General features: G+C 41.3%; 1 protein-coding gene across 9 annotated transcripts in view; it reads left to right on the plus strand.

Annotated features, from left to right (window-relative positions):
• The window catches only part of CEP170 (centrosomal protein 170), a 207,499-nt gene that overhangs the window by 1,985 nt on the left and 183,864 nt on the right, over nt 1–21,650 (plus strand). The window contains exon 1 of one of the 9 annotated variants that reach the window (XM_050950372.1): nt 17,243–17,315. The exons of the other annotated variants lie outside the window; for them this stretch is intronic. The gene's annotated coding sequence lies outside the window, so the exon portion shown is untranslated. Of the gene's footprint in view, nt 1–17,242; nt 17,316–21,650 lie in introns of those variants that run through there. 9 annotated transcript variants of the gene reach the window in all.

Raw genomic sequence — 21,650 nt, forward strand, 5'->3', positions numbered from 1 at the left:
GAGAACATATCTTTTCCAAAAGGGATGCTGTTAATGTAAAATTTGATTGCTTTTAAAAAATGAGTTACAAACAGGTGCTCTTGAGTTTTTCTACCAATATTTATGTTTATGCAGTTGTACTTCCCTGTTTTTAAAAATGGTTGTTTTTTTTTCTTTGTTGCTCCATGAATGGCTCACAGAAACAGGGGAAACTGACTAACTAGTGGGAAAATAATGATGCTGAATATGCACAGAATGTTGTCAAAACTACAAAATAATATATCTGGAAAAAAAAAGATTAGAGAAAATATATTTATCTAGAAGTTACTTGGTAGTAGGTAAAATATTTTCAGACAGTGTTGCTAGCTAAACTGTAAGTCATCTCCGTAAAAACCTTTATTGCAATTTCCATCTTTGGCTCTGATTTTTGTATCAAATATGCTGCATTTACACTTTTTTTGTTTTTGTTTTGTTGTGTTTTAAAGCTGCCAGCATTGCACACACAAGCTGGAATCTGAAAGCCAAGATGGGATTTCGTTCTTTCTTGTGCTTCATCACTTCATCTGCAGTTAGAATGTAGCTATCAATTCTGATGATATATAAACCAGAAAATAATCCACTTCACTCACTCTCTTGGATCTAGAAAAGTCTACTTGCTTACTTGTGGTTGGGAAGTAGGACACTTCCCCTAGTAAGTGGAACAAGGCCTAAACCATCAATATTTGCAGAATTTGATCTTTCATTTAAAATATTGTTTCTAGCCCTTATGGATGCAAATATAACTTATTTAATGTTAACTAATTCTGTGCTGGATCCCTGATTCTCTAAACAGATTGTTCCAGTGCCACATTTGTTCCTCTTAGCTTTGGCAAGCAGAATGAAATTGAGATGAATATGACCAGTTTCACCGTAGTTCAGAATTCCCTTAGAAGCCGCAAAACTGACCAGATTTATATCTGTCTCTCTGTGTTACTATTGAGAAATCTACTAACAGCAGAGACAGGCATTGCAGCTGTTCATGAATTAGGAGAATGAAAAGTTGCAGAATCCCTTACATCTCTTTCTCCACAGCCATGGGGCTGTTAGAAGGACAGAATAGTAGAGAATCTCCCTGTGCAGAAACTGTTGCCTGGAGCAGTGGGAACCCTTATGCATTCCAGGAACTAAGAGACTATTTAGGAATGGGGAGAAGAGAGAGAGCCTCATCTCTTCTTGGGGAATCTGATTTGTTAATCAGAAACGGAATAATAAAGGTGAAGTCCCCAAGCAATGTTCGAGTACAGCAACTGCTCGGAATTCCAGCATCATCCTCTTCCCTAGCAGCAAAGGGGTTTATAGCAATGGTGCCAAACTTTGTCCCTTGATCTTACTTGTTGAGCTTTTTTCTGTCTGTTGTACTAGCCTCTGGCTATTAAGTTTCTGGTACATTTTTAAACCCTACCCTCATCCTGTAGCTGTATTGACCAGCATTTCTTTTTCTGCCTCATTCCATACCTTTCGTCGACAAATAAGGCAGGGGTTCTCAGACTTTTGTACTGGTGACCCCTTTCACATACCAAGCCTCTGAGTGCGACCCCCCCTTATACATTAAAAACACTTGTTGATATATGTAACACTGTTATAAATGCTGGACAAAGCAGGGTTTGGAGTGGAGGCTGACAGCTTGCAGCCCCCCATGTAATAACCTCACAAGTCCCTAAGTGGTCCTGATCCCCAGTTTGAGAACCCCTGAAATAAGGCAAGGATCTTATAGACAGTTACCTCCTTCACTATGCTACAGTAATTCATTGGTAGAATTGAATGAGGCAGGTGTCCATGGAGGTGGAGGGGAATAGTATGTGATCATGTAATTAAAGACTGTATTATATCTTGACTTTAGTAAGTCTTTTAATACTGTCTCATAAACCAGTGAAGTATAGCCTAGATGAACCGAATATGAGATGAGTGCACAACTGGCTGGAAAGCTGTACTTTGAGTAGTTACCAATGGTTTACAATTCAGGTGGAAGAACATATCAAGTGAGGTCCTGAGTCCAGTCCAGGGATCTGTCCTGAATCTAGTTCTATTCAGTATCTTCATAACATGATTTAGACAATGGCATAGAGAGTGTACTTATAAAGTTTGCGGACAATAACAAGCTGTGCGGGCTTGCAAGCACTTTGGAGGACAAGATTAGAATTCAGAGTAGTCTTGACAAACTGGAGAAATGATTTTAATTACCGTATATACTCGATCATAAGCCGGTTTGTTTGTAAGCCAATTCCCCCCCCCCCCAAAGATGGATAAGTAAAAATGAAAAATTTTTATAACCCGTTCATAAGCCAAACCTGTAACTCAGGGGTCAGCAGACTTTGGCTCCCAGGCCATCAGGATAAGCCACTGTGGGGCTGAGATGGTTTGTTTACCTCGAGTGTGCACAGGCACTGATGTAAACCTAAGTTAACAAAGTGTCCTGGCGCGCCAGCTGCTTACCCTGATGGGATGGGACAGCAACTGGTGGGAAATATGGCGGGGGGAGAGGAGGAGAAGCTGGGAGTCAGGAGAGTAACCGCTGTGACCACCCACCACAAGATCCCACCCCTAGTCTTGGACCCACACTCTCCCCATACCATCCCTTCCCACCTTATCTGGGAAGGGCCAGGGGAGGATGTCTCTGACCTGTCTGGAGCTCCTCCGGCAGGCTGGGCAGCACGGCCACAGCCTGCTCCATCAGGCCAGACCGGGCAGCGCGGCTGCAGCATATTTCAGTGGGCTGAGCCGGACGGCATGGCCACAGCCTGCTCTGGGGGGCAGGGCTGAGTGGCACGGCTGCAGCCTGCCAGCCCCAGAGCAGCAGCTGCTTCAGAGGCTAGTGGGAGAGTAGCGTGGCCAGAAGTGGAGAGACTGGCCCCGCCTCTTCCCTTCTGGCTCTGCTGGCTGTACTGCCTCTCCTTGCTGCCTCTGTTGGGAGGAAGTCGTGTGGCACCTTATAAACTAACAGACATATTGGAGCATGAGTTTTCATGGGTGAATACCCACTTTGTCGAATGCATGTGGTAAATAGGATGAAATTCAATAAGGACAAATGCAAAGTACTACACTTTGGGAGGAATAACCAGTTGTGTGCACACAAAATGCTAAAGGAATGCTGCAGAAAAGGATCACAAACTAAATATGAGTCATTAATGTAATATAGTGGATCACAAACTAAATATGAGTCATTAATGTAATATTGTTGCAAAAAAAAAGCAAACATAGTTCTCAGATGTATTAGCAGGAGGATTGTAAGCAAGACACGAGATGTAATTCTTCCACTCTGCTCAGCAGTGATAAGGCCTCAGCTGGAGTATTGTGTCCAGTACTTCAGGAAAGATGGGGACAGATTGGAGAAAGTCCAGGGAAGAGTAAGAAGAATGATTAAAGGTCTAGAAAGGTCTGCGAGGAAAGATTGAAAAAAAATGGGGCTGTTTAGTCTGTAGAAGAGAAGACTGAGAGTATACATAATAGTCTTTGATACATAAATGGTTGTTAAAGAGGAGATAGGTAAATAGTTCTTCTTACCCACTGAGGACAGGACAAGAAGTAATGGGCTTAAATTGCAGCAAGGAAGATTCAGGTTAGACATTAGGAAAAATGTTCTTACTGTACAGATAGCACTGAAACAAATTATCTAAGGACGTTGAGGAATCTCTGTCATTGGAGGTTTTTAAAAACAGGTTAGACACATACCTGTCAGAAATTGTCTAGATAATACTTGGTCCTGCCTCAGTGCAATGGATTGGACTAGATGACCTATCTGGGTCCCTTCCACTCCTACGTTTCTGTGATTCTATGAATTTACATGCACAATGAGGCAAATTGAAGTTGCCCAGGCAACCTCATTCTGACATTTCATAACTTTTGAGTGCTTCACTTTGCATCCTTAATATTCTTTTATTGTAGTTTGTGTGTGTTTGTAAGTAATTGTGAACATGCAGTAGATTTGTAGAGTTGAGGTTTATTTTCCATTACAAACTCTAATTCACCCATCTACTCTTCAAAACTCCTCAAAAGACCATTTCCACTTTAAATCTGTATCTATGGCCTGTGGCTGGAAGATACTTTTTTAATGCAAATTAGAAGTGATTTGGACAAATTGTTTTTGACAGATGAAACTTAGGAAAAACAGTTGTTAATCATGTATCAGAGGGGTAGCCGTGTTAGTCTGGATCTGTAAAAGCAGCAAAGAATCCTGTGGCACCTTATAGACTAACAGACGTTTTGGAGCATGAGCTTTCGTGGGTGAATTCCCACTTCATCAGATGCATCCGACGAAGTGGGTATTCACCCACGAAAGCTCATGCTCCAAAATGTCTGTTAGTCTATAAGTTGCCACAGTTGTTAATCATGGTTTTGTTTTGTTTTTTTTTAATTCATATAAAATTCTTTTTTTTGTCACGTCTTATATCAAAAGCAACTTGTTCTAAAAACTTAAGGTTAGTCTCTATACTGCAATGGCTTGCAAATTGGATTCATTTTGATCTTGGGAAAGGCATCTTTGGCAAGATTAGTAAAATCAAAGTATCCTGTCAGGCTTAGACTGCCTTTTAAGAGGATATCACATGACTAAGTAAGTTGCAGTCACATTATGTATACAATCTACATAGACGTTCAAATTAAGTGTGTTAGTCTAAGTATCTTAACCATTGATTAGCTGAGGGAGGAGCATTGTACAAGCATTTTGGGCTACATCTTCTAATTGGCCATAGTTACAAAGGGAGGAGTCACAAAAACCTCACTTATTTTCATTTATAGTACATTCGATCATTCCATATCTGAAGCTATTGAGTTATACTCAAAGATGGCATCTGATATCAAAATTAGGGATCTTGACTGTTGGATCTGTCATGATAGGCATTAATTTTGTTTGAATTAATTGCCAATGGCAGTGATGTTGGGTCTCTTAGGGAAGTTGTCCCAATTGAGTCCCTTGAGCTAAGACAATGGCTCAGCTGAAACACATTTTAAACAGCGTATATGTGGCATGTCTTTCACCTTAGGTGACAAGTAGCCTTGCAGAATTTGTTCTTTAACGTTTAGAGGGGTGATGTTGGACAGAATTCGCAGTCAGGCCAGATTGCTCAGTCTTATGGTACCTGTTGTTATATACATGGTTTCATGCTGGTGAGCATGTAGATACAGCTGAATTTACATCTTCATAAAGCTGAGCCACTCCTGGGAGCAACAGCAATAGAATAGCAAGCACAAAGAAAGCCTGGAATTTCTTAGTGTCTGCACATTGGGTTCTCAGTGGAAAGTAACACTTGGTATCAGAGTGAATGTAGCCTGAAAAGAGTCAAACTACAGTATTTTCTCCACACGTGAGATGCGTGTGGTCTAGGATGTGGACCTCTAAAGCCCTTAGAATAAGGCCTTGATCCAAAAAGAAATGTATCTTTATAAAATAGATATTAAAAGAACAAAGAGTGAAAGGTGGGAGGGGGTGTTGCTCTGGGGCACAACTAAGGTTTTTTGGTTACCTTAACTGTGACTTTTCATATTTCAAATGTCTATTTATCTTTAGAAACACAAGTCAAAAACAATTATTTAAATAGTACAGTGTTCTTGTACCCTGAAAATACATATTAGTAAGTAATTTTTTTTGTCTGAACCAATATACAGTACTTTATGATAGAGAGATTGATTACCAAATGTTGACAGAGCCTGTGATTGAACCAGTTTTGCCCTTTAGTCAGGTTTGGTTATTTTGAACTATTTTGGGTATTGGAAAAAATATTAAGTGAGCATCTTCATCAGAAATGATTCTACTGTTTTGTCAATGAATCATTATTATGATGTTTTAAAGAGTGACTTTAACATGGGGCTAAAAATTCATAGATTTTTAAAGCCAAAAGAGGATCATTATTATTATTGAATCTGACTACTTGCATGACACAGGCCATAAAATTTCACCCAGCATTTCCTGCTTCTAGGCCTGTATTCAAGTACGCCTCTACCTCGATATAACACTGTCCTTAGAAGCGTTATAGGTGAAACCGTGGTATATCGAACTTGATTTGATCCGCCGGAGCGTGCAGCCCCCCCCCCCCCCCGAACGCTGCTTTACCGCGTTATGTCCGAATTTGTGTTATATCGGGTGGCGTTATATCAGGGTAGAGTTGTATATCATGCTCAAAAAACAAATGTATATGTCTACCTTTCCTCTTTTGGTAATGCTTAGAAATACTGATGGTGTTTAAATTGTCTTTCTCCTAAACATCTCATTTTTCTGTTGCTGTACTGAGGTCACAAGGCTAAATTTGTAACCTTGATCACTTCTTCTTTAACAGACATTTGTTATAAACACAGGATTATTACTTGTCCCTGGTCAAGCAGTAGAAAATGAGTTGTGTAGTATGTTTATCTTCAATAATAGTAGGGGAAATAGAGAAAAATGCTGGCAAAATAAGTTGGGTTTTGTTTTAAAAGATCTTTTCTGTGTATGTTCCATTGGGGAAAGTCCCCCTTTGTCACCAGTTACTTTGCTTAGATGGTGCCATAGTAATGTCAGTGCATTCTGATTGTACAAAGCTTTAAGGAAAGCGCTTACATACATAAAAAGCTTCCAGTTAACATGAAAACATTTCTCATTCACCTATCACTGTAATATCTATAAGTCTATTGCGGGCGTAGGAAAATAGAAATAAACACAACACCGTAATAGCGGGGGGTGGGGTGGGGGGAAGCTGTTGAGTTTAAGATTAAAATCTAAATTAGACACTTGCTCTTGTGACTGTAATTTTTTTGCCAGTTGCCAAATTCTCATACGGTTTAAGAATCACAGAAATTTATCACAATTATGCAATCAGGGTTAATGAAACCATAACTGTAAATACTTATTTGGAAAAGTTAATTAAATCTCTTATACTTAAGTATTTAGGTTTTTATGTGAGTTGCAGAAAAATATTACCTTTCTTCATGATAGCCAAATATTGTTTTTTTTCTTAGAATATATATTTGTGGAGTTTGAAACCAGAAGGGTCCCTTATGTCATCTAATCTGACCTCCCAAATAACATAGGACATAGAATTTCACACAGTAATTCCTGCATCAACTGCATAACTTTGTGCTGAGTGAGAGTATACATTTTAGAAAGACACCTGGTCTTGATTTAAAGTCTCTAAGTGATGGAGGAATCCTCCTCATTTCATAAGTGGTTCCAGAGGTTAATAACTTTAACTTTTAAAAACATGTACCTTATTTCCAATCTCAATTTGTATAGCTTCAGCTTCCAGCAATTAGATCTTGCTATACCTTTTTCTGCTAGATTAAAGAGCTGTCTTTTATCGGAATCATGTAGGTGCTCATCAACGATGATCAAATTCATTGTTGATGAGCACCTACATGTTTTTAAAAATTAAAGTTATTAACCTCTGGAACCACTTATGAAATGAGGAGGATTCCTCCATCACTTAGAGACTTTAAATCAAGACCAGATGTCTTTCTAAAATGTATACTCTCACTCAGCACAAAGTTATGCAGTTGATGCAGGAATTACTGTGTGAAATTCTATGTCCTATGTTATTTGGGAGGTCAGATTAGATGACATAAGGGACCCTTCTGGTTTCAAACTCCACAAATATATATTCTAAGAAAAAAAACAGTATTTGGCTATCATGAAGAAAGGTAATATTTTTCTGCAACTCACATAAAAACCTAAATACTTAAGTATAAGAGATTTAATTAACTTTTCCAAATAAGTATTTACAGTTATGGTTTCATTAACCCTGATTGCTAGACAAGATAAATAGATTGAGCTTCATAAATCTCATTTTAAGGTAGGTTTTCCAGACCTCAAATTGTTGTAACTCATCTGAGCTCTTTCTAATTTTTCAGTTTCCTTCTTTTGAAAGGAAAAGTAGTAGTTCAGTAATAATCTTTATCAGTGCCATGTTCAGTAATACCACTTTCTTACTGCTCCTTAATATTTCCCTGTTTATACACCAAGTATTACATTAGCCGCCTTAGCCACAGCATCACACTTGGAGCTTATGGTTAGTTGGTCATCCACCAAGACTTCTGAATACTAATGTATTAATCCTAATGTACTTTTGAATTAAGAAAATCTAATTAAAATGACACACAAATTCTTAGCTGACTTGCCAGCTGAAACCACAAGTTGAAGTAGTCAGCCATAAGCGTATATAAATTGTTTTGTATGTTTCTAAACAAAAGCTCTATTTGGTTCTGGCTATTTGGTGTTTATGGTCTTAAAATTTTTATTGTTGAGTATCTTCCACGTTCAGGAGGAAAGTCCTGCAGGTTGCAGAAAGACATTAAGATTTCCTCCACTGTTTGTTTTCTCTGAGATTCTTTTAAATCCAGTCTCACCTTTGGATGACCTGGATGATTATTCTGACAAATAGAGCTGAAGAGTTGTATGGGTTTGTGTTGCTGAAGAATGTGCATCATTGTAGTTGTGTAGTACCTTAATTTACTAAGGGGAAAGTACATAAGTGGATATTTTTTTTCCCTTGGTCATTGTAAGCTTTTTCCAGTAACTTCCATGTCTGATGAAGAAACAAGATGAATGTTACAAGATGTGTTTAAACAAGAAGATGTGTTTAAAATCTAGCTTTTATTCTGCAGACATGGTGTCTAATGTTTGTCAAATACATTCAGAGCTCCCTACTGTAGTTGAAAGGTTATTACTCTCACCTTACCAGCGCTTCACTGTGGATGCTCTGAAAAGTGCCTCTGTAAAAAGTGGCCTCTTCTTACTCTGCAAATCTCTGCTCCCATGTGTATTCAGAGATATCTGCTCATTTTTGTGACTAAAATAATATTCTACTACTTTTTATTCCTGTTAGCACTGCAACACTATGGAATGGTACAAGTATAACTGAGGGAGAGCTGGATTATATTCCTGCTTATACATCTTCAGAATTGTTCATGATATTCTAACCGCTGGTCCAAACTCTCCCTCAGTTACACTTGTACAGTTCCATAGCTTCCAGTTAGACTCATAGACTTTAAGGTCAGAAGGGACCATTATGATCATCTAGTCTGACCTCCTGCACAATGCAGGCCACGGAATCTCACCCATCCACTTCTATAACAAACCCCTAACCTATGTCTGAGTTATTGAAGTCATCAAATTGTGGTTTGAAGACCTCAAGCTGCAGAGAATCCTCCAGCAAGTGACCTGTGCCCCATGCTGCAGAGGAAGGCGAAAAACCTCCAGGGCCTCTGCCAAGCTGCCCTGGAGGAAAATTTCTTCCCAACCCCAAATATGGCGATCAGTTAAACCCTGAGCATGTGGGCAAGACTCACCAGCCAACACCCAGGAAAGAATTCTCTGTAGTAACTCAGATCCCACCCCATCTAACATCCTATCACAGACCACTGGGCATACTTACCTGCTGATAATCAAAGATCAGTTACGTTATAGAGGTATAAATGAGGGTAGAATTTGGTCTTTAGAATTATTATTTTGGGATGACGTATAAGCCAGAATCATAATTAATAAGGCACGACTTTAATGAGAAGGCATTCTCTTCTGTGTTCAGTTTAACTTCTATTTGTCTAAATGTTGCAGCTGTCAATGATAGACATCAAAAAGTGAAATGTTGTTTCAGTTTTCATTTGAATATTTTCATAGTCATACTGGAGTACTTTTTATCTGCAATAAAATCTTTAAAATATCACATTGTAATTATTTTACTAGACCATATTGCAGATAATTAGGTTATTCATCTATTATAGCTAAATTTTGCATTGAGTTGCACCTGTTGCAACCTCACTGAAATTAATTGGCTGTAAGTCAATCAGAATTTGTCCTGGAGCATTAAACCTTGTGTGTAACATTCTCCAGGTTACAGTCTGGACTGTTGGACAGCTGTGTCCTCTCAACTCTCCAATTGGGTGCCTTTTACACTGCTTTGCCATGAGAACAACTCCTTTTCTCTTTAGCTTGCAAAATTCCTTTCAGCTGAATTACACCTCTACCCCGATAGAACGTGGGTTCTCATACAACATGGTAAAGCTCTGACACGCTGCTCTGAGCAGCGTGTTAAGGGTGTTGGGCCAGGCCGGGGCTGAGGGGTTTGATAAGGGGCAGAGGGTCTCGGGGGTGGTCAGGGGCTCTCCCCCTGGGTCTGGGGGCAGGAGCTGTGGGAGGACACTTCTGGGAGCCCCGCAGTCCCAGAGTGGCCCGGGGGATTAGTGGGGGGCCGGAAGCAGCCCACTCTGCTTCCCTCACCCCAGCCGCAGCCATGTCACTCGGGGGAGGGGGCTTGGGGGAACGGATCCCCCCCGCACTCACCAGCAGAGGCAGAAGTGGAGCAGCCCAGCCCCAGCCCGCTCCACTCTGCCAGCTCCCAGCTGCTGCGCTCCGCTTCCTGCCGCAGATGAGTATGTGATGAGTATGGGGGGGGCGTCCTTTCCCCAACCTCCCCGCGCTCACCGGTGACAGGAAGCGGAGCAGCCCAGCCCCAGCCAGCTCCACTCCGCCAGCTCCCAGCTGTGGCGCTCCACTTCCCACTGCAGGTGAGTGTAGGACCTTTCCCAAGCCGCCCCCCAGCGACACGGCTGGGGCCAGGGCAAGGAAATCGGAGCAGGCTGGGGCCGCGTCTTTCCACTTCCCGCCACAGGTGAGTGCAGGGGGGCATCCTTTCCCCAACCTCTCTGCACTCACCAATGGCAGGAAGCGAAGTACTGTTGCTGGGAGCTGGCAGGGTGGAGCGGACTGGGGCCTGGCTGCTCCGCTTCCCGCCGTTTCCAGTGAGTGCCTGTCAGGGGGCAGGGAGGGGTGGATAGGATTCGGAGCAATCGGGACGGGGGGTTGGGTAGGGGGTGGGATCCTGGGGGTGATTAGGGATGGGGATCTCTGGAGGGGGCGGTCAGAGAACAAGGATCGAGGGGGCAAAGCAGGTTTGATAGAATGCTATCTCACCTGTAACGCGGTGAGATTTTTTTGTCTCCCGAGGACTGCGTTATATTGGGGTTGTCATAACCTAGTCCCAGATTTGGACCTTAGCGTCCAAAATATGGGGGTTAGCATGAAAACCTCCAAGCTTAGTTACCAGCTTGGACCTGGTACTGCTGCCACCACCCAAAAAATTAGTGTTTTGGGGCACTCTGGTCCCCCCAAAAACCTTCCCTGGGGACCCCAAGACCCAAATCCCTTGAGTCTCACAACAAAGGGAAATAATCCTTTTTCCCTTCCCCCCTCCAGGTGCTCCTGGAGAGCTACACAGAAGCAACCTCCGTGAATCTAAGCAGAGGGACTCCACCCTCCCCATTCCCAGTCCTGGAAAACAGAATTACTTCCCTCTTCACCCAGCGGGAATGCAAAGTCAGACTAGTAAATCTAACACACACAGATTTCCCTCTGACTTCTTCCTCCCACCAATTCCCTGGTGAGATGCAGACCCAATTCCCTGGAGTTCCTCACTAAAGAAAAACTCCAACAGGTCTTAAAAGAAAGCTTTATATAAAAAAGAAAGAACAATACATACAAATGGTCTCTCTGTATTAAGGTGACAGATACAGGGTCAATTGCTTAAAAGAAATATGAATAAACAGCCTTATTCAAAAAGAATACAATTTAAAGCACTCCAGCAACTATAGACATGTAAATACAAAACAAAAAAACCAACTTTGTACTTACAACTTGGAAACCTAAGATTAGGAAGCAGGAAATAGAAATCCTTCTCATAGCTGAGAGAGAGTCAGGCAGACAGAAGAACCAAGAACAAAGGACTCACCCACAAAAAGCCCTCCACCCAGAGTTGAAAAAATCCCGTTTTCTGATTGGTCCTCCGGTCAGGTGCTTCAGGTTACTTTTTTTTTCAGGTGAAAGAGACATTAACCCTTAGCTATCTGTTTATGACAGGGGTAAAGGTGTATATGAGTACTTCTTGCGAGCCATTCCTGAATTCTATTGCAGAGTGACTCCCGTAAATTCCCATTCCCAGGCATGTTCCCAGAAATGTGCATCTTGTACTTCCCAGCTCTTTCCTTCTGTGCAGTACAAGCTCAAAGAAAGTCTATCATTTCATTAATAGAAAACAATAAGCACAAGGCCTGTTACCTCAAATGGGGTTTCCCAAACGCTGCAAGCCGAACACACACTGGTGCAGATAAAACAATAAAACACGTTTAAGAAAGATAGATTTTAAGTGACTACAAGTATTGAGGCATAGAAGTTAGAATTGGTTACAAAGAAATAAAGGATAAAACACAAACTAATACCTAATTTAACAAATAAGTGAACTTGGGAAAAAAAAAGATTTTTCTCACCACATACAGCAGTCTGGCTGAATCTCTCACCCAGGATCACTTGCCCAGTTAAGTGATGCCTCTTTTCTCTTTCCAAACGTTGATGCTGTGAATAGAGATGAGGAGAGAGACGTGATTTGTGTCCGCTGTTCCTCATTTTAATATCTTTCCTTTCTCTCTAAGAATCATCTCCAGTTGGGGGTCAGGTGACAGTAAGTTAGTCTGCCAAGACGTAAATTTTTTGCTCATATCCTTCTTCCTGCAAAGAATGGCCACTTAACTCTGTAATAGTCCACTTCGATTATGTTGACACTTGGCTGAGGTGATGGCTAACCTTTTGTCTCTGAGGAACTGGTTTGGGCTGCTTTTCTAAACAGCAATGTTTGACAGTAAAATCTTATAACTTTACATACAATGTTGCTACGCACATTTTACCAGGACAATAACGTTCAGTAGATTGAGTTTTCAAATGATACCTCACAAGGCATACTTTTACAAGACTATGATAAATTCTATACAAAGTGATGACATAAGGGTGCAGTCTGTCACACTGTGTATATAGGATTTTATTTAAAATATTATTGTTAAAACTAAAGTGTTTATTACATATGGAGTTGCAGTTTCTGTAGTAAGTACTAACCAACCAACTTCTTAATACAACTTACAATCTATTTTAAATATTTCAATCCAAACATTCTACAAGAAATCCTATACATAGTGTTTCCTCTTGAATCCTATTTTGAAAAATGAAGTTGCATACCAAGTTTGGATACTATGTGGTATTTCAAAATAAGATGAGAGAAGCGTGACAGACACTGCTGTTTAAAATAATAATATGAATGAATTATAAATATAAATTAATAATATAAAATCAGCATATCTTCTAGCATTTAGCTATCTAAGGCTAGGGTTTCTAACTTCTAGGGGTGCCAGCTAAAGAAGGGTGCCTGTCTTTGGTCTGTTCTGTAGCATGGTTTCGGGTGGGGGTGCACTTCTCTGTTTCTTTAGGTGGAGTTACACGACTCTGTTCCCTTTGGTCTTCATTGTACCAGGCAAGTTGCAGGGAGCAGTGATGCGCAGTACTGGTGCAGGGAGGGCAAGAACTTGTAAGCTGCTAATAGTTTTTTAAATACATGTGACAGAAAAGCAGTTAAGTTTATTTGAATTACTGAAGTCATATATAAGAAAAATTTCAATCTGCGAGATGACCTGATTGTTCAGAGTCTTCAATGGCCTGACCAAGATCACTTGCTTCTAACTGTAGTGATTTACTTTTGCAGATATGTTGGTTGATATTTCTGGCCTTGATCTTGGATGTTATATGCTTTCTGTTTCATCTGTTATATTTAACGCAGTGCTATTTGTCTTAATCATCTGGTTAATTTTTTTAATACATTCAGAAATTGGACAGTTTTTACGCTGTTTATGATGTGGATTAGATGCAGGGAAATTATGTGGTTTCTTCTCTCCCTTTCTCTGTAATATTGTTTAGAATATGCATAAAAGAATATAAGTAACACTCCTGAATTTTAAAAGTCAAATGCGAAGGTATTGATTTTGTAATCCAAAAGGGAAACAATCCAAATAAGACGACAAAACATGGTAGAAAAAATCCATATTTTCACTAAAAGGATTGAAGCATAAAGAGAATGTGGGGGGAGGGGGGAAAAACAATATTATTAAAGATTTGTAAGTGATAAGGGTAAAAATGAAATCCTATTGTTCGAAGGAATGAAGAGAAACGTATTCAAAAACATCAAGGGAGAAAGGAGAATAAAAGGCTAAAAGGAGGGCTTCAGTGGACTAGAGAATTGGAAATAATATTAGACTTGTAGATGGCGGAACTCCTAAATAAATATTATTTGTTTTAATAGGAAGGGCATGGGAAATGAAACCCAGTGAGAGCCAAAGTTAGAATAAATACATAAAATAGGAAATCTAATACGTTCTCTCTTACCATCTCTTTATTGCAATTTAGTTCTAAACTACAAAATATATTATTCTTTAGCACAAAATGAGATGCATCCTAGAGTCGAGAAGGAATTGTCTAAAAAGACCATAGGAACTATTGGCAATAATATTTGGCAGATCATAGAAACCCAGTGAGGTTCAAATAACAGAGGAACTAAACTGTTCATCTTTTTTTTTTTTAATGGGAAAGGAGGTTTACATCGTAATAAATTACTGATCTATTAGCCTGGTTTTCATCTCATGTAGAATATCTGAAAACATTTGTGGGCAACTGAAGGAGACATTGTCATAGCAATACAGATTATGGCAGACTAATCTCATTTACCTGTTTTGACGCAGTACTCCTGGGGATATTCTGCACCAAAAAATTAAAAATTCTGCACACAATATTTTAAAATTTTGCAAACTTTATTTTGTCAAAATAACTACATAAACACGCCAGTTTCAATTATTTTGGTAATTTATTTCAAAATACCTGTCAGTAAGTACGTCTGTAACAATACAGACACACACACAAATTCCCCCAGGAGTAAAGAGTTAAAAGAAACCCCTATGACAACCCAGTTCCTGTTTCACTGCTCCCTTCCCCCCAGCCAGGGGTGGGAAGGGCAGACACCTAGAATCCCGCTTCCCCCAGAGCCCAGCCGCGGGTCCCCCCAGCCCAGATACCTGCACCGCCCTCCCCAGCGCAGATTACCCTCCCCTTTCCCTGCAGAACCCAGGGTTCCAGAGGGAGAAAAAGCCTGATGCTGGGTCCCAGGCTTGCACAGTTTCCTGTGTGCTGTCCTCTGCTTCCCTCAGGGTATGCTGGGAACTGCAGCTGCCAGAAACCCACTAGCTCCCTCCCCCAAGCAATGTCTTCTATGTGCGAGCTGGGCTTTGCCAGGTCCAGTGGCCCTTAATGGCAGCTGGCTGCACTGGAGCCCATTTCTGTGGAGGAAAGGAAATTCTGCATGCACAACATAAATTTCTGCACAATTCTGCATTGTGCCATAGCACAGAATTCCCCCAGTAGTAACACATTCCCTTTTTTGACACAGTAACAGACTAAGTAGAGAAAGGGAATTAAGCGAGGGGAGGGATAACTCAGTGGTTGGAGCACTGGCCTGCTAAACCCAGGGTTGTGAGTTCAATCCTTGAGGAGGCCATTTAAGGATCTGGGGCAAAAATCTGTCTGGTGATTGGTCCTGCTTTGAGCCAGGGATTGGACTAGATGACCTCCTGAGGTCCCTTCCAGTCCTGATAGTCTAGGATTGTAGCAAGTTATTGATCAGACTGCAGCAAAATTCATTCAGAAATGGAGATAAACTTTCTGGATTTCAATTACTTATTATATGAACAAACATTTGTTTTACTGATAGGAAACAAAACGTTATTAATAATGTTACATCTTTGTATATAATGGATACAGTGTGGCAGTCCAGTTTTATTCTATGTATTCATGATCTTGATATGATCTAGGACAGGGGTCCCCAACGCGGTGCCTGTGGGCATAGGGGCATCTAAATGCGCCCGCGTCCTGGCCGGCGGTCAAGCATCCGCCGAAATTTGGCTGCATTTTGGCGGCGACGCCTCTTGATGACGCCGCTTGCCACCGACAAGCGACATCATCCAGAGGCATCATCGCCAAAAATCGGTGGCATTTTGGCAGATGGTCGACCACTGCCATGGTCCTTCATCTGGCATCCGCCAGACGAAAAGCTTGGGAACCACTGATCTAGGATCTCGCCAGTGTATGGGAAATACGTCAAAGAAATGGTAGTGAACGTGTCTGTCAAGAACAACGTAGATAACACAGAATGACCGAAGTGTAAGAGTGTCTAAAATTATTACATAGATATAAAATAAGGGAGTATTCCATAGAGAAGATTCATGAAGACAGACTTTGTGTGATAGTGGATGATAATAAATTGAATGAAGTTTTGGAAAGGGTAACACAATACTGGGATGTATGTATACAGCGGGATCTTTTGTAGGCTGAGGTTATATTGCAACTTCCTTTTAAGTGTGTGGATCTATATCTGAAATCCTGTGTGTATAAGTCAGGGCTTCACACTTTGAACCTTTTCATCCTTATCCTTTTTTTTTTTTTTTTTTTTTTTTTTTAAATATGACCAAAATTATACAGGCAAATATATATAGGCTTTTCTATGTCCAGAATAATTTAACCATGTTTTTAAAACTATGTTGATATTCACAAATTATTTAACCCAAATCCATAATAAGTATTAAAACATAGGATCTACCATTTTTGAGAGATGTGTATTTTTGGTAATATCCAAAAGTCCCATTTGGAATTGAGGCCCCATTGTATTAGGTATCGCAGAAACACATAAGAAAACTTGGTCTATTGTTAATTTTGTAACAAACCAAATTAGGCTAAATTTGATATTAGCCACTCTTACGACCAGTTTGTATGAGCATCCACACAAAGGTGTTGCACTAATTTAACAGAATTGATATAGGACACCGATTTAGTTACATTGATGCAATATCTCTGGGCTTGTCTACATGCTGTATTAGTTTGCATGAGAGGGGTGTAAATTCTAGTGGATGCTAACATATTGCACACTAAATGGCCCATGCAGATGCTGCTGGTGTACACTGAAGGTTCCCTAGTGCACATTAAGGACATATTAACAACATTAGGGAATTGTTAGGGTGTGCCAGCAGGGACCACATGAGCCAGTTAGTGTGTACTAGCATGTTGCACATTAGAATTTACACTCCTGTAATGTAGACTAATGCACCATATAGACAAGCATTATGTGTATACATGGCTTATCTCAAAGCAGTGTTTGTTTTCCTAAATCTGTAGACAGCTGGAAACTAAAACTGTCAGTGGAGTGAACTTCCCCCTTCCTAATCCCTCCATTCATTTTATTGAGATGTTAATTCTAAACAATTATAGTGACACTTCACATGTCAACAGTTGTTGCTTTGATCTTGTTAACCAATGGAATGGGAAGTGGATGGGAAATAGAACATAGGAATTGCCATTCTGGATCAGGACCAGAGTCCATCTAGTCTAATATCTTACCTCTGACAGTAGCCAGCACTCAGTGCCTCAGGGGAAGGTGCAAGAAAATCATACAGTAAGTGGATGAGGGATAATTTGCTCCTAGGTAAGACATTTCCTAATCTCTAATAATTTGAAATTGTGACATCAGTTTAAAATCTGAAGCATGAGGTTTATCTCTTCCTACGTTAATTTTTTTTTAAGAATTTATTTCTCTGGATAAACTTGTTACCCATATAGAAGTCCAGTTCCACTTGAATCTTGCTAAATCCTTGGTCTCAGCGATATCTTTTGGCAGTCATTTCCACACTCTAATCACATATCATGTGAATGAGTTTCCCCTTATCATTTTTGAATTTGCTACCTTTCAGTTTCCTCCTCTGTGACGTCTCTTTCTGCGGCATGAAAGCCAATGAAATGAAAGGAAGGGAGGCAAGAAACAGAGAAAAGAGAATGGGAAAGAGGAGAAACAAAGTGCAGAAATTAGTCGTAGTCCTAAAAAGCTAGGATGTTTTTCCCCCACTGAGTAATTCTGGTTGTGACTAAGTTCTGAGAGCATAATACATAAAAGATATATTGACTTGAAGGCCATATTCTACCTTTGCCTTTGTACAAATCTGTTGATATCATCACTGGGAGCTCTGCTGAGAACTGAGAGTAGTGTGTAGTCCTAAATATATGTCCTGGCCTGGAACGTAATTAAAATGGGAATTACACCCTCTGCACTTAGTGAGTATGACAACTCTGATATAAATGAAATCCCCTTCTAAGATGTCACTTGGTTCAATAAGAGTGTTTTGTTTTTTTAAAATAGTCATATGTTTATATTCTACAAGGTTTTTTTGTTGTTTTGCTGTTAGCTCAAATGTAAAAAATGAGTATTTGGTGGAAGAGTGGTGTCTTGTAAAACAACCATGTCGTTATCTATGAGACTCTTTAGTGATGTAAAAGAAATACTAGCTCAGCTAGTCCACCTGTGCCAGTGCAGACTCATTATCTACGGCAAATTTGCTATTTTAACAAGCTAAAGTTCTGAGCCTCCAATGGTTTTGTGCAATATATATAATTTTGTTGTAATTATGTTGTCATAACTTTAGTCCCAGATCTGGACCTTAGCGTCCAAAATATGGGGGTTAGCATGAAAACCTTCAAGCTTAGTTACCAGCTTGGATCTGGTATTTGCTGCCACCACCCAAAAAATTAGAGTGTTTTGGGGCACTCTGGTCCCCCTGAAAAACCTTCCCTGGGGACCCCAAGACCCAAATCCCTTGAGTCTCACAACAAAGGGAGATAATCCTTTTTCCCTTCCCCCCTCCAGGTGCTCCTGGAGAGATACACAGACACAAGCTTTGTGAATCCAAACAGAGGGACTCCCCCTCTCCGTTCCCAGTCCTGGAAACAAAAGCACTTTCCCCTTCACCCAGAGGGAATGCAAAATCAGGCTAGCAAATCCAACACACACAGATCTCCCCCTGATTTCTTCCTCCCACCAATTCCCTGGTGAGTACAGACTCAATTTCCCTGAAATTTCCCAGTAAAGAAAACTTTAACAGGTTTTAAAAAGAAAGCTTTATATAAAAAAGAAAGAAAAATACATACAAATGGTCTCTTTGTATTCAGGTGACAAAATACAGGGTTAATTGCTTAAAAGAAATATGAATAAACAGCCTTATTTAAAAAGAATACAAATTAAAGCACTCCAGCACTTCTATTCATGCAAATACCAAAGAAAAGAAACCATATAACTTACTATCTGATCTCTTTGTCCTTACACTTAGAAACAGAAGATTAGAAAGCAGAAACTACTTCTCCAAAGCTCAGAGACAGCAGGCAGACAGACAAAGACCTCAGACACAAAATTCCCTCCACCCAAAGTTGAAAAAATCCGGTTTCCTGATTGGTCCTCTGGTCAGGTGCTTCAGGTGAAAGAGACATTAACCCTTAGCTATCCGTTTATGACACGCCCCCCAAATTGCAGACAGTGGGGAAGCTCACTGGCGGCGATTTCCTTGTAGAACTTTAAAATAAACAGATTACTACAACACATGCACCTTTACATATACTACTAAGTATATAACTAACAGACTTTTACATTTTAAGAACACTTTTTAACTACTGAATTTTGGGAAATTCTTACGGGAGAGTGCATTAGCTACTTTGTTAGAAGCTTCTGTGATGTGTTGAATTTCAAAATCAAAATCTTGGAGAGCTAAACTCCAACGAAGAAGTTTCTTGTTGTTCCCCTTGGCAGTATGAAGCCACTTTAGTGCAGCATGGTCAGTTTGTAGTTGGAACCGCCCTCCCCAAACATATGGGCGTAGCTTTTCCAGGGCGTACACAATGGCATAGCATTCCTTTTCACTGACTGACCAGTGACTTTCCCTCTCAGACAGTTTCTTGCTGAGAAACACGACAGGATGGAAGTTGTGATCTGTTGCTTCCTGCATGAGCACCGCTCCTATACCACGCTCAGATGCATCCGTGGTTACTAGGAATGGCTTGTCAAAGTCCGGGGCCCTGAGCACAGGGTCAGACATGAGCGTTGCCTTAAGTTGGGTAAAGGCCTCTTGACACTCATCAGTCCACTTAACTGCATTTGGCTGGGTCTTTTTGGTCAGGTCGGTCAGTGGGGCAGCGATTTGGCTGTAGTGTGGTACAAATCGCCTGTAGTATCCGGCCAAGCCTAAGAAGGATTGGACCTGTTTCTTTGACCTTGGGACAGACCACTTTTGGATAGCATCCACCTTGGCCTGTAGGGGGTTTATGGTTCCTCGACCCACCTGGTGCCCCAGGTAAGTCACTTTGTTTTGGCCTATTTGACACTTTTTGGCCTTAACAGTTAGTCCGGCCTGCCTGATGCGCTCAAAGACCTTTTCCAGGTGTAGTAGGTGTTCGGGCCAGGAGTCTGAAAAAATGGCCACATCATCGAGGTAGGCAACTGCAAATTCTCCCAGTCCAGCTAGTAGACCATCTACCAGCCTCTGGAAGGTGGCGGGTGCATTTCGAAGGCCGAAAGGAAGGACATTGAATTCATACACCCCTGCATGGGTGACGAATGCTGACCTCTCCTTGGCAGGTTTATCTAGCGGTACTTGCCAGTACCCCTTGGTTAAGTCTATTGTAGAGATTAACTGGGCACGTCCCAACTTCTCAAATAGCTCATCGGTATGTGGCATTGGATAGTTGTCCGGACGAGTTACTGCATTTAGCTTACGGTAGTCCACGCAAAAGCGTATTTCCCCATCTGGTTTGGGTACCAGAACCACTGGAGATGCCCATGCACTGTTAGATGAGCGGATTATACCCATCTGTAGCATGTTCTGGATCTCCCGTTCTATAGCAGCTTGGGCATGAGGAGACACCCGGTAGGGTGGGGTTCTGATTGGGTGAGCATTACCTGTATCAATGGAGTGGTATGCCCGTTCAGTCCGTCCTGGGGTGGCTGAGAACAATGGGGCGAAGCTAGTGCACAGCTCCTTGATTTGTCGCCGCTGCAGACGTTCCAGGGTCGTTGAGAGGTTCACCTCTTCCACGCCACCGTCTTTTTTTCCCGTCGTAGTAGACACCGTCAGGCCACTCAGCCTCATCTCCCTGGACTGTAAACTGACAAACCTGTAAGTCTCTGGAATAGAAAGGCTTGAGAGAATTAACATGGTACACTTCAGGCTTTAGTGAGGAATTGGGAAATGCTATGAGGTAGTTTACAGTTCCCAGGCGCTCTTGGACCGTGAATGGCCCTTCCCATGATGCTTCCATCTTATGGGCCTGTTGCGCCTTCAAGACCATAACCTGGTCTCCTACTTTGAAGGATCGTTCTCTGGCATGTCTGTCATACCAGGCCTTTTGCTCTTCCTGAGCATTCTTTAGGTTTTCTCTAGCAAGGGCTAAAGAGTGTCGGAGGGTGTTTTGTAGGTTGCTTACAAAGTCCAGAATGTTAGTTCCTGGAGAAGGCATAAACACCTCCCATTGCTGCTTCACCAACTGTAATGGTCCCTTAACCTCGTGACCATACACAAGTTCAAATGGTGAAAACCCTAAACTGGGATGTGGTACAGCCCTGTAGGCAAACAGCAACTGCTGCAACACTAGGTCCCAATTATTGGAGAATTCATTGATGAATTTTCGTATTATGGCCCCCAAAGTTCCATTGAACCTTTCCACCAGGCCATTGGTTTGATGGTGGTACGGGGTGGCAACCAAGTGATTCACCCCATGCGTTTCCCACAGTTTTTCCATGGTCCCTGCCAGGAAATTAGACCCTGAATCTGTAAGGATGTCGGAGGGCCAACCTACCCTGGCAAAGATGTCTGTTAGGGCCAGGCACACAGTGTTAGCCCTGGTGTTGCCTAGAGCTACTGCTTCCGGCCATCGGGTAGCAAAGTCCACTAAAGTCAGTACGTACTGCTTTCCTCTGGGTGTCTTTTTTGGGAAAGGACCCAGA

Source organism: Gopherus flavomarginatus, chromosome 4 (assembly GCF_025201925.1).
Source record: "Gopherus flavomarginatus isolate rGopFla2 chromosome 4, rGopFla2.mat.asm, whole genome shotgun sequence".
Classification (NCBI taxonomy): Eukaryota; Metazoa; Chordata; order Testudines; family Testudinidae; genus Gopherus; species Gopherus flavomarginatus.